The following is a 14344-nucleotide window of genomic DNA, read 5'->3' as shown; positions in this document are numbered from 1 at the left end:
TCTTCAAAAAAGGTATATAATCAGGTCATCTTGGGAGAGTGTGCATAAATCTTTCTTGTAGAATCCAATTTTGATCCGACTGGTGGCACTACAAAGAGGACGCAGAGGGCTACCGCAGGTAGTAATTTCAGAACTGGAAGATCCGAAATTACAGAGTTACAATCGTTTCAAGATCAAGATCCTAAAATCAAGAAAGGGCAATATGAGGAAGTTTGATGGCAAGGATCCGGTAAATTGGATACTACAGATTGAGCAATATTTTGATCTTCATGAGGTGAAACTGTTACAAAAGGTACGTATTGCATCTTTATATTTAGAATCGAATCAATTTTTATGGTATGAAGGGCTTTGTTCTCGTAAACCACTTGTCATGTGGTCAATTTTCACAGAGGAAATGATAGCACATTATGAGGATACAAAGAGAAACACCTTCTTTAGCCAATTGATAAATCTCAAACGAAAGGGTTCAATGGTAGAGTACATTGAGGACTTTCAAAAATTGAATATAAGGGTAAATGATATTCCAGAGAAGCAAAGGATTGATGTCTTCATCTTTGGGAACTTGATTCATTGGAGAAGGCATTCAGGTTGGCAAGAAAAATTGAAAGCGGAATTATGGAAACAAGGAATACCACCACTCACAACTATAAATATGGATGTGTTTTTCCTCCTAACCTTCCACAACCTACAACGTTTACACCACAACAGTTGGAAGAAAAAAGAGAAAAAGGGCTTTGTTACATTTGTGATAGCAAATACACTAAAGGTCACAAATGTGCTGAGAAGAAATTATTTTACATAGATTGTGAAGAGGAGGAAGAAAAAGATCAAGAAACATCAAAAGAAGAGGATATACACTAGGAACCAACCCTAGAGAAAGAAGAAATGAATCCGACCATATCTTGTAAAGCATTGGCAAGAATTACCACTCCTCAAACTCTGAAGATAGAAGGACATATCAAGAAGAAAAAGATTCAAGAGGTGAAAGATCACATCAAAAAAGAAGAAATGAATCTGACCATATCTTGTAATGCATTGGTCGGAATCACCACTCCTCAAACTATCAAGATAGAAAGACATATCAAGAAGAAAAAGGTAATAGTGTTGATTGATTCGGACAATACCCATAATTGTATTCATTGTAAGATAGCCAAGGAATTGAATTGCTTCCTATACCTAGCACCAAAGTGTCAAGTGATGGTTGCAAGTGGAGGAACCATAAATTGCTCTGGAAAGTGCCATAACATCAATCTATCCATGGGAGAATATGTATTGAATAGCCCAATGCTTTCCATTCCAACAGGTGGTGTTGATGTTGTACTAGGAGTCCAATGGCTACAATCCTTGGGTACAATAGCTTTTAATTTTCAAGAACTTTTCATGAAATTTTCTTCGAAAGGAAAGGAAGTTGAATTAAGGGGTATCACAAGAAAACCTAGAAATATAATCAGTTCTAACGGAATTACAAAGCTTCTAAAGAAAGAAAAACGAGGCGTAATTGCACAATTATGTTTGCTAGAGGTTCCCACATCGAAATCATCTATTTCTCCAGATCTCCAAAAAGTCTTGGACAATCATTCCAAGGTATTTGAGACTCCCAAAGGCATCCCACCTATTCATGATCATGATAATTCTATTCATTTGATTCCAGGAAGTGTTCCTCCAAACATCAGGCCTTATAGATATCCCTATGCCCAAAAGAGTGAAATTGAACATATGGTTGCAAAAATGCTAGAGGCTTGTATAATTCAACCTAGTCAAAGTTCTTTCTCTGCTCTAGTAGTATTGATGCACAAGAAGGATGGGTCATGGTGCATGTGTCCGGATTATAGAGAGTTCAACAAACTCACTAGTAAAGATAAATTTTCCATTCCTGTCATTGATGAACTATTGGATGAATTGCATGAATTAATTTACTTCACCAACTTGGATATTCGTTCAGGATATCATCAAATAAGAATGAAGACTAAAGACATTCCGAAAACAACATTATTGAAGAAAGATGCATTTTCATGGACTCCAGAAGCAACAAAGGCCTTTGAACATCTTAAAGAGGCAATGTGCCAAGCACCGGTCTTAGCTACGCTAGACTTCACAAAAACCTTTATTGTGGAATATGATGCATCAGGAAATGGAATTGGTGATGTTTTAACGCAAGAAGAAAGACCCATTGCTTTCGAAAGTCGTCCAATCAAAGGAAAGTATTTACACAAAGCTATTTATGAGAAGGAAATGTTGGCAAGACTACATGCACTTAAGAAATGGCGACCTTACATAATGAGAAGATCCCAGTTCAAACAATATTGCCAAAACTTGATGAGGAAGGAAAAATCATATTGGAACCTGGAGCAGTCACAGAAACAAGAACCCGACAGCTACAAAATCGATCAATTTCAGAGTATCTCATCAAGTGGAAGAACTTACCCGCTAAAGATTCGACATGGGAGGACAAGAATTTTATACAAAAGCATCCAGAACTACTCAAGCGTTGAGGACAACACTTTTTGAAGGAGAGGGGCATGTTAGGTCCCTATACTACTAGTGTAACCCCTTATTGTTATTAGTGCAACCCCCTTATTATATTGTTTTGCCCATGTAGTCCCCATATTGTTATTATTGTGCCCCATAGAAGCCCACTATTGTTATTATTGTGCCCTTACATTATTATTGTTATGTCGGCTCTGATTATATTATGACCCCTTAGACTCCTATATATAGAAAGGATATCTTGTCATTTGTATCATCAAAGAATTGTTCATTTGTGTAATGTAAAGGAGGTTACCCCCTCGAAAAGGCTAAATTCTAAGGTGTTTATCTTTCTTTTCTATCTTTTTGTGAGCTGGTTTCATAACAAAACCTAGTGCTAATATTCAAAGTTCAATCCTAGTGCTTTCTCAGTACCCTATATTATCATTCATTGTGGTTTTCAACTTTCAAGTGAATAACAAGATTACTTCTCATTGGAATCACTGCAACCATGAGACATTGAATAGTAAATTGCAATATAGTTATAGAATTGGCATATGTATAGTACAATAATAGTTTTAACATTTAACTTTTAAATTTACAGGAACCCCAAATTGGCATCCCTTGCATCTCATGGATGGCGGGTAATTTGTCAAAACATCCCAGTAGAACTACTTGCAAACAATGGACCATGAAACAAATCCAAAAAGTCCTCTTTGATTTCCTTCAAAAATTCAACAAGAATGATGGCAAACAACCAATAGAATTCAAGAGTGATGGATTTGAGTTGTTTTTTGGCTACTTGAGGGATATAAAGGTGGAATTGATGACTATGTTTTTTGGCTGTAAGGGTGGAATTGAGAAACAACTCAAGAATGATGGATTTGAGTTGTTTTTTGGCTACTTGATAGATCTCTCACATTTTTCTTCCATCTTTCATCATACCTTTATATCCTTCTTTACTCTTATAGAAAGAGAATTTAATTCCATTCCCTACGAAGATCATGACAACCCTCTTTGTTGGCTAAAACACCTTGAAACAATCAACAAAAGTCTGTAGTTTTTTCCTTATGAGTGCTTTTATGAGATATATTCACCTTGCTACTCATATTATCAATCCCTTTTGTCAAGGTATATGTAGACTCAGCAACACATATACATATGTTTCCCATTTAGTTTTGCTCTTGTTGCATTAATGTTGGGTGTGTGATATATTCTTTCCACAACTAGCCCCACACGCGAAGCGCGGGGGGGAGGGGTGACCCCCCCTTCATTGTGCCGAGCGTAGCGGGGGGGTCATAGGGTGGGCGACAGCCCCCCCTGTTAGGGGGTTTGCAGGGGGGCTATGGGGCAGTAGCCCCCCTGCATAGGGTCCAGGGCAGCGCCCCGAGAAAAAAAATGGTTCCTATATTAGGTGGGCAGACCTGCCTATGGTTTTGTGCATGGGTTTTTCACATGGTTTTGGGCATGATGGTTTTTTGCCCATATCTTGTAGATCTAGTCAAGGGAACTACAATTATGTTATAATCCAAGGTTAATGGATTGGGGTTTATGAATGCTTCGGCATGTATATACATGTGTTGTAACATTGAAAGGAATATAATGAAAAATCAATCTGGTAGTCCCGGTTTTGGGATCCAAGAGAAAATCTCTGTGTATATATGTTTCATGTTTTATGTTCTCGCCATTGTATATTTTCTGTTTTTAAGAATTCGTTTGCAGGTAATTTCTGTACAGGGTTAAAACCTACAATTAATCACTTTTCAACTTTTGTTGGGTATCATTTGTTTGCAAAGAGAAGATAATCTACCTCTACTAGTGGTAAGGTTTCCATATCATTTTCATCCTTTTCATTATATTAACAAGATACTAAAGAAGAACCTGTACAATGCAAGACTTATTTTCCTCTAAAATAGGCAAGTTAAATAAATTAGTGACAACATACTTCCTTGCTCAAGGAGTTTCATTCATTAGGGGATCCACTAGGATTAGTATAACACTTGATTGATTGATAGAAATTTTATATTTGTTGATAGACTAGCATTAGGACCTACTTTTGGCACTACCGCTATGTTCTTACATAGATGATAAGATGTGTGTTTGAGTCCCATTGACATATGGTGTTCAAACTTCATTCATTGAACATTAATAGCATTATCATATTTAATATTTACATATTGAAGGAAACTTATGATAGTATTGATCACTCATATAACAATAATATCATTCTTATTGTTATCATTTTGTGATGAGTTCAAAGCAGTAACAACGATTATTTGGGTATAAAAGTCCAGAAATATTAGCAATGCAAAAATCCCTGGTAGCACCACAGTTGGATTTTATGATCCTGTTACCCATAGACATAATAACTAAGTAACCTTTTCAATAGAAAGACTTTGACCTCAGGTTGGGAGAGATTTGTAGCTTACTATGTTGATGGACAGTGGTCTCCAACTTCCAAGCTCCAGCAATTCCAAATTTCCAGTGGCTCCAAGGCTCAAGCAGCCGTAGGCTAGCAAGTAACAACGACTTGTCACTCCTCCTAGCTCCAAGTTGCAGTCTGGACTCTCAAGCAGCAACTTCGACCGACGACGACTCCTCCAAGCTCAAATATCGACTCCTCCAACTCTCAAATATCAACAATGACTGTTGACTCCTCGTGGCTCCAAGTTGCGCAAATGAAACGAGAGGGGCAACATGAGCAACTAGTAAATATTAAAAAGTTAAAACCCTAAACGATAAAAAGCAACAATTTTTAACCAAGCGGAGATTAAAAAATTAAATTTGTTCCCGGAGTTCATTCTTTTGGGTGATCTGTTCCCAACAATTCATCCTTTTGTGTGATCCGTTCTCGGCAGTGTGTTTTTTGTTGCAAGGATCTGTTTCCGAAAATTCGGATATGGATCACGATTTTCTCGAATCCGTACCAGGATTTCCGAAAATGGATCCAAAATTGTTGAAGAATCTAGGGCAAATGAAGTTAATGAGATTCTTCTCGCCATGATAATTATTTGTGAGGTTTTTTTAACTTTTCTTATTAGTACAATATTGCCATATTATTAGAGTGTGTTTGCTTAGTTCATCAAATAGTGTGTCTGTGTGTTGGCTTTCTGCCAGGGCCAAAACCTCTTACTCTTTGAGAGGAAAACCTGCATGAAATTCTTCTTATAGAGATTCCAATTGACGAATACCAAGACCATGACCCTTGACCTATTAGGCCACTCCAAGACCAAGACACCAATCCTCTTCTTTGTCACTGCTGAAATCATCATCATTGCTGCACCAGTGAGGTCATCACTACTGCACCACTGAGATCTTTATTACTGTTGTAACAACATTGTTGCACCTTCACCGAGGTCTTCATCAACGAGATCTCCATATTGAGATATGTATATATATGAATGAGAGTTGCACCTAGATCTACCGAGATCATGACTGTCTCACCATAGTTGTACCTTCACCGAGATCATGACTGTGTTTTCATCAAGATTAAGATCATGATTGTACCTTGAGGTATGTCAAGAGAGAGTGTGACACTGTGAGATCTACACATATGTTGAGACCATGACTGCATCTATATGTATGTCGAGACTGTGTGTGCTGTTGTGAGATCACCGAGATCATCCTTGTCACAATTATGCCGAGACTATACCTCTGTGGTACCCATCCGAAACAGTAGAGATCTCAGAGATTTGCGAGGTCTTGAGACTGTGATTACTCACTGTAATCACCATTGAAATTTTCAGAGTTTATCTGAGATTGTTCTGCCTTCCAGTAATACGGATCTCAGACCCTATACCCATCTGAATATTTCAGAGAAATTCGAGTTCCTATACCTTCCTTTTGTGCAGACCCTAGTTGGGTATTTATAGTAATTTGTCCTCCATAATAAGCTGACTTGACCAAGTGAACTGATGTGTCTCCTAATATGAGCCGGCATGTCTTCTTTTAATTCGATTTGCACCTCGACATGACAAAGAGGATTTTGCTTGCCGTTGGAGGGCTATTTGATAGTGTTTGTGACTCAAATACATTTGATATATGCCCAAGAAGGGTTCTTCAACATTTTCTTTGATTCTTTGACTTTCCTATAGAACTTCAACATGTGCTAGACCTATGCAATGAGCAAGAAACTCATTTTTACAATTTACAAAAATAATATTTCTTTTCTTTTACAAGTACAAAGATCAAAATTACATTTATGAAGACCAAACCTAGTTACACTTCCTTCAACACTCCCTCTTAACTAGGGAGGTATTCATAATGGTACTTGGTCATTCTCAATCTGAAGAATTTCTCATAAGAAGAATCTGATTGGTAATCCCATTTGTATAGCATCATATCAACCAACATTGTCACAGTGCAAGGCCTTGACTAACAACTCCATCTGCCCACAAGACCATGAGCTACAATGTTGGTGAGACCAATGACTATAAAAACCTTCATCATTGTCTCTCAAGGTACATACCCACCCAGGTGTTCACTAAGTATGACCTTCTAGGACTATTCTTATCTTGGGTTCTCAGCCCTCAGAGAATATCGGTCCTCTTGCCTACTCTTATCTTGGATGCCCTACACATCCTCAAAGAGCATCAGATGCCAAATGATTACCCAATACTCCATTCTTTCTTCCCTAGTGAAGACAGGAATGTTGTGTCTATCTCTCCCTCTCAATTTAGGGAGGATACATCCATCATGTGTCTACATTTCTCTTCATGGCCTTCACTAAGATGTACGGTTGTTAATCCTGGTCTAGTGCATGACACATGAAATAGAAAAAAACACAACTGTCACTCCCTTTTAATCAGGGGTGACCCAATCCAAGCTCCCTCTTGATCTGGGACCTGTCAAAGCTCCCTCTTAGCAAGGGACTCTCCTTTTTCATCAGCAACTTCTTCTTCATGGGTCCTTTAGTTGCTTGATCACTTTCTTTCCTTGACGTCATGAAATTTAGTCGAGCTTCTTCCTTGTCGGGCATAGGCCATCGATCACTTTCCTTCTTGGTTCGACATGTCATTCTTTTCTTCATGGAAAGTGGCCTTCTTGGTATATATATGGAACCTTCTCCATATGGCTACTTCTTTCTCATCATGCTTCTTTCAAGAATTTACATCCACCACATGAAAGCTAGTTGTACTTGCACTTACAACTCTTGTTCCAGTAGCCCTACATGAATTCACCCAGATATTATTCAAGAAATCAAAACATAACATTAAATCAAATAGTATATTACAAGATGGCTCTTCATCATGACATTTTCCTGTAGGTATCAGCATCCTGGATACATGTTGACACATCTCCCAAAGATATCCATTGTCAAGGGTCTTCATCTTTTTCCATCAGAGTCTTCATATCTTTCCGGGAGATTTACTAGTCAAGTCTTCTTGGTCTTTTGGATGTTGATTGCCTTCATCATGGTTTCATATCTCACAATCTCTTCCTTCCTCACACATTCCATTCCCAGGAGCTTTAACCAAAGTTTCTTAATTGTAGTCAACCACCTCATACTCCATATGAGGACATATTATGTTGATTTCATCTAGTGTGACTTATGCCTTCCTGCATCCTTTCAAAGGAGGAGATCCTTTTTCTCTTGATCATGCTTCTTAAGATAGAAGTAATGATCCTTGTTACCTGCAACCATACGACATGTCATTATAATATTAAACACAAGCATACATACCTTATTTTACCTTTAGATCATCAAGGCTTCTTCCAACAGCTTCCTTGGTTGAAAAGATCTTCAATCCCTTGATCTGCTTCATGTCATCACACCATCATCCCATGAATTCCATAAGTTGGAGTTCCTGATGAAACACTTGCTTCCTCTCTAGATTAGTGAACCCTCTGATGAGGATTCCATCAGAGAACCTTGAGGATCTTGCATATCCTCATCTGGCAAATGTTTCCTTTTGGACTTGATGTATGATGAGCCTTTTCCTAGATGACTTCATCCTTTCCTTCAATGTCCAATGAGGTTCCCAAGAGTTGTATCCTTCACGTTTGACTGCCATGGATCTTGTCCTTCATGATTCCCATGTGATGTTCCGAGCTTTTGTTTCTAATGCTTTCATGATGCCATGATGCATCTAATTATCATGGTCATATCTATAACAAAAGCTTATGGTAGGACTCTTTTGTGAGGGATACCATTTCAATCATAGTAGAGATCTTGTTACTCCCTCTTTCCTTTCTGCACATGTTTGATTCCTTTATCCTTCAATACTTTTGCCATCAACTTGTCTTTCTCTATCTAGCATAGAGACCACAAATTGTCAAATCAGGTAACCTTCTTGTTCATGTACATTTGTTACCTTGCTTATCAGTTAGAACAATGATGATCATCTTCTTATCATCTCTCCCAGATCTTCCAATTGAGATCTTATGAAGATATCCCTTCATTCTTTGATACCTTCAATCAGGTCTTGGTGATATGACCTTCTTCACTGCATTTCAGAGAGTATATTTTCTAGCATTTCATATCTCTCATTTATGTCACCTCTCCTGCTACATAGGGATGAGAGGACCTAGGACTGATTTCATATGACTTCTCTTTCGGGGACTACATCTACTGCCCTTTCTTATGCAAGGAATCTTGATGACCCAACCGATTTATGGATCTCCTTGCAAACACGAAGTCATTTAGCCAAATTGATTAATGAAAATACTTACTTGATATGTGAAGATAAAATCTTTGCCTTGATCATGTTGAAGATGCACTAATGCTTCCTCAGGGTTATCTTCGAGTTGATGTGATTTTATTGTATATACTTGTGGTCTTGTTGTGATGCTCCTTGCTGGTGTAGAATCTTGTAGATCCTTGCTTGAGTTGACTGGCATGAACAACTGAAATCCCTTTTTCAAAGATCTCCTTTGAAACCTTTTACCATTGTCCAGCACCAAGCACCGAAACTGCTCCAGGCTTATAAGTTATTGAGATCTTTGTGGTATGACAGAGATTGTAATGACACCCAATTTGTGGCTAGCACTAAAACTGTGAGAGGTATTGTGTTTTCTTCTTTTGACTGTGATCCGAGTTCTGAGCACTAACATTGAGACTTCACTTTGACTGAGATTACTTGATCCTGGCACCGAAATTATCCTGAATTGTCTTGTTGTTGTAGACTGTCTCCTTGATTATATAGATAAAACCCTTGTTGTTGTAGAATATTGTTGAAGATTGATCCTTCAATTTTGACAAAGCCCTTCAACTTGCTTTGATGCCCTTCTTGAAGCTGATCCTTGAATGTCTCTTTCTGTTGCCCTTCCTTTGACTTCAGCACCTTAGCATTTCATATCTCTCTTTTATGTCACCTCTCCTGCTACATAGGGATGAGAGGACCTAGGACTGATTACATATGACTTCTCTTTCGGGGACTATATCTACTGTCCTTTCTTATGCAAGGAATCTTGATGACCCGACCGATTTATAGATCTCCTTACAAGCACGAAGTCATTTAACCAAATTGATTAATGAAAATACTTACTTGATATGTGAAGATAAAATCTTTGCCTTGATCATGTTGAAGATGAACTGATGCTTCCTCAAGGTTATCTTCAAATTGATGTGATTTTATTGATTATCCTTAATTGTCTTGCTGTTGTAGACTGTCTCCTTGATTTTATAGATAAAAACCCTTATTGTTGTAGACTATTGTTGAAGATTGATCCTTCAATTTTGACAAAGTCCTTCAACTTGCTTTGATGCCCTTCTTGAAGCTAATCCTTGAATGTCTCTTTCTACTGCCCTTCCTTTCACTTCAGCACCTTAGCTCCGATACCATGTTGAAGAATCTAGGGAAAATGAAGTTAATGAGATTCTTCTCGCCATGATAACTATTTGTGAGGTTCTTTTAACTTTTCTTATTAGTACAATATTTCCTTATTATTAGAGTGTGTCTGCTTAGTTCATCAAATAGTTACCAAAAACAAAAGAGACAAGAACACATGATGTTGGCTTTTTGCCAGGGCCAAAACCTCTCACTCTTTGAGAGGAAAACCCGCATGAAATTCTTCTTATAGAGATTCCAATTGACGAATACCAATACCATGACCCTTGACCTATTAGGCCACTCCAAGACCAAGACACCAATCCTCTTCTTTGTCACTGCTGAGATCATCATCATTGTTGCACCACTGAGGCCATCACTACTGCACCACCGAGATCTTTATTACTGCTGCAACACCATTGTTGCACCTTCACCGAGGTCTTCATCAACGAGATCTCCATATTGAGATATGTATATATATGAATGAGAGTTGCACCTAGATCTACCGAGATCATGACTAACTCACCATAGTTGTACCTTCACCAAGATCATCACTGTGTTTTCATCAAGATTAAGATCATGATTGTACCTTGAGGTATGTCAAGACAAAGTGTGACACTGTGAGATCTACACATATGCTAAGACCATGACTACATCTATATGTATGTCGAGACTGTGTGTGCTGTTGTGAGATCACCGAGATCATCCTTGTCACAATTATGCCGAGACTGTACCTCTGTGGTACCCATCCGAAAGAGTAGAGATATCAGAGGTTTGTGAGGTCTTGAGACTGTGATTACTCACTATAATCACCACCGAAAATTTCAGAGTTTACCCGAGATTGTTTTGCCTTCTTGTAATGCGGATCTCAGACCCTATACCCATCCGAATATTTCAGAGAAATGCGAGTTCCTATACCTTCCTTTTGCCCAGACCCTAGCTAGATATTTATAGTAGTTTGCCCTCCATATTAAGCCGACTTGACCGAGTCAACCGATGTGTCTCCTAATATGAGCTGACATGTCTTCTTTTAATTCGATTTGCACCCCGACATGACAAAGAGGATTGTGCTTGTCATTGGAGGGCTATTTGACAGTGTTTGTGACTCAAATACATTTGATATATGCCCAAGAAGGGTTCTTCAACATTTTCTTTGACTCTTTGACTTTCCTATATCACTTCAACACGTGCCAGACCTATGCAATGAGAAAGAAACTCATTTTTACAATTTACAAAAATAATATTTCTTTTCTTTTACAAGTACAAAGATCAAAATTACATTTATGAAGACCAAACCTAATTACAACTTACACTTATTGTTTCCAAGGAGTTTCGTACCCAGATCTGTTTCTGATTCAGCGAACAACATTTCCAGAGTTTTTGCTAGGCATTTCGAGTAACTTAGTTTTGATGATATGTAGATATTTGTTGTAGCATGAAATTTTTTGGATTCTAGAGGCCATCTAGAGCCTCTTTATTGATGTATTTTTGGTTTAGAGATGGATTTTACTGGTGTTGTTTTTGTTATATGCACCCTTTCTATATATATGAGAAACTTTGCATATTTGATGTAATTTTTCGTCGACCAATGTTTTGGTTTGTTTTTTTTCCGGTTCCAGTTTGGTTTACATTTTTGGAGTCTACCGATTCGATGAACAGTCTGATTCTGATAACACTGTTCCATACTTTCATACATGGCAAATATCCAAGGGAAATGTCAAATCCCCCAAATTCTGAAATGTTGAAAATTGTTAAATTTGTTGGATTTTGAGTGGGATCTAAAATTCTACCTTTTCTATATGAAATCCAATTAGGTTGTAACCACTTTCAAACAACGTGAAACAATTAATGATACTTTTATAAATTTAAGTAATACAATAAAAATAAGGGTAGAATATTAGGCTAACCCACTCATAAGTTAATTATTACTATTTTTTTTTGGTTTAAATTGAGTTTCAACGATATTTATTCAAATCATAAGAAACTGGCCGGTTCCATATAGAACTAGCTGGTTCGGTGAAAAAAAAAAGACCAGTTCCAACATAACACTGATTGATAGTACTCCTTTAATTCTACTGACCTACTATTTAAAATCAACTATGGGACATTAATAAAACTCTTTTATTTTATTTATTATTTATGTTATTACATTACAATATCAACATCTCGAATGAGATTAATCTTTAAGACAAAGAAGCTGATGCTTATTGTAATGAACTCTTTTCCTAAAGATAGACTTCAATAACCGGGTTCAAAACGCTGACAATTCGCTGCTAAGCAAGGGGTCCAAGCAAGCAAACATACATGTTTGTGGTTTTTGAAAAATTTAGTTCATGAATGGTTAAATTATCATTTAAAAGAAGTATTTTATGGTTTAAACTTTGGTGGTCGGCACAGTTAGGCTAGAATTAAGACAGACTTAGATCTGGGTTTGTGACAATTGTGCTTTCCAAATCCATGAACTCCATAAAAGCTTGGCCTTCTCAATTTCATCATTTGAGAAATTTCAGGGCTCCATGATTTCTGAGGTTCAAGGGCTTAATGCCTTGTTCAGAGGAGAAGGATATATCTTGATTGCTTGAAAGAGAGCTATCTTAAGAAGGTATTCATTGAGTGAGTTGTTTAAATACTGGAAACTCTAGCATTAAACCAGCAACTACTAAAGATGCTTCAAAACTAAATTTGAATCCATCAAAAAGAGAATCAAGCCATAGGCGATGCATGTAATGTAACTGTCTTCCGTGCTATAATACTGTGTGGAAGTCCTTAAAAGTTAAAACTCTTTAGCCTAACATGTATGACACAGTTTGTAAAGGAAAATGCAATTCAGTACTCAAGGACCTTAAATGCACAAAAGGGTAGAGAAGTTTCGTGGTAGTTTTCAAGACAATGGTCATTCAATTGTGGTCGTTCTCAAGACAATGGTAGTGAATGATATTGTAATAAGACATATAGTTCTTGGGGTAGAGAAAAACAAGAGACACTATTACAGTTTAAGGACCTAAAGACTAACATTTCTGATTGATTTTCTTAAAGTTTGTGTGCAAAAATAGAAATAAGAATCTTATTAAAGTACAATATACCCGCATATCATTGGAAACCAGGACAGGACCAAAACGTTGAGAAAGATGCAATGCAAAAGAGAAAGGCAGAAAATAACATGGATACCTGAAATAGCAGGTGTGAGAATGCCATCGCCGATGACCATGCAGGTGCCTAAGACAACTAATATCAGTAGGGCATTATGGCGATAACGTTTTCCCTCCAACCACCGTTTTACTTTTGCAGCCACTGAAGTACCTTGAATTTCAGACTGACTATAAGTCGTCAGCTGTTTATCTGTTCGATGCTGATTTGGGATTGTGTTAACTTTGGCATGTCTGCATATAAGGGAATAAAGAGCAAAAGTCCCACCTGCATAAAAAATGAAACAATTGTTCCGTTGAAACTTAAAAAAATAACTGGCTTTTCCAGCATGATTACCATACATAACATTACCGGATGAAAAACATCCTGGAGATAAACCAGAAAATAATGAAGCACATCTGTCTACACTTTATATAGGTAACGTTTGCAAAGGCCCAAAGTAAATCAGAGCTCAATTCAAAATTCCTCTATCTATCACTCGGCCAAAAACCAGACCTGCAACAATATAACTATTTTCGTACAGAATGATAACAAAATTGAAGACACAGAATAAAGACATGTGCAAAAACGTGGTAATGCTTGCTATCTATCAAGACTTACAAACTATTTTATGAAGGAAGACACGTACAGAAACAAGATAATACCAGGTGATTCTCAAGAATTAAAAACTATTGCATTTAGTTATGTATATTGCATTTACTGATGCTAGCAATATACAGTGGCCAATTTGGATCATTTGATCCTCGAGAGATATTATACCGTTCTTTCCTATGCGGAACTGTAATAAACGAGCAGAAACATGGTAATACCTTGTAATTATCATCGAGAACAAAAAGTTATTTTCGGAAGAATCAGGCGTGCAGGAAGCGACCACTTGTGACATTGCACTCAAATGGTGTCCTTCAAACCCGAAAATACGTTTTCCTATCGTTTCAGATTTTGTGGACGTTTTTTTCCAAACA

At 37.4% G+C, this 14344-nt stretch overlaps 1 pseudogene across 1 annotated transcript in view; it reads right to left on the bottom strand.

Annotated features, from left to right (window-relative positions):
* LOC149190766 (potassium transporter 11-like) overlaps positions 1–14344 on the bottom strand; it is a 282888-nt pseudogene that overhangs the window by 153378 nt on the left and 115166 nt on the right. The window contains exon 5 of the transcript XR_016256020.1: positions 13404–13649. The product of XR_016256020.1 is annotated as a potassium transporter 11-like (transcript). The remainder of the gene's footprint in view (positions 1–13403; positions 13650–14344) is intronic.

Source organism: Pinus tabuliformis, chromosome 3_1 (assembly GCF_031772625.1).
Source record: "Pinus tabuliformis cultivar Carrire ecotype Pingquan chromosome 3_1, CPIR1, whole genome shotgun sequence".
In the NCBI taxonomy this organism is placed as follows: Eukaryota; Viridiplantae; Streptophyta; class Pinopsida; order Pinales; family Pinaceae; genus Pinus; species Pinus tabuliformis.
Note: the sequence above shows the minus strand (reverse complement) of the source record. Positions and strands in the feature narration are given on the sequence as shown.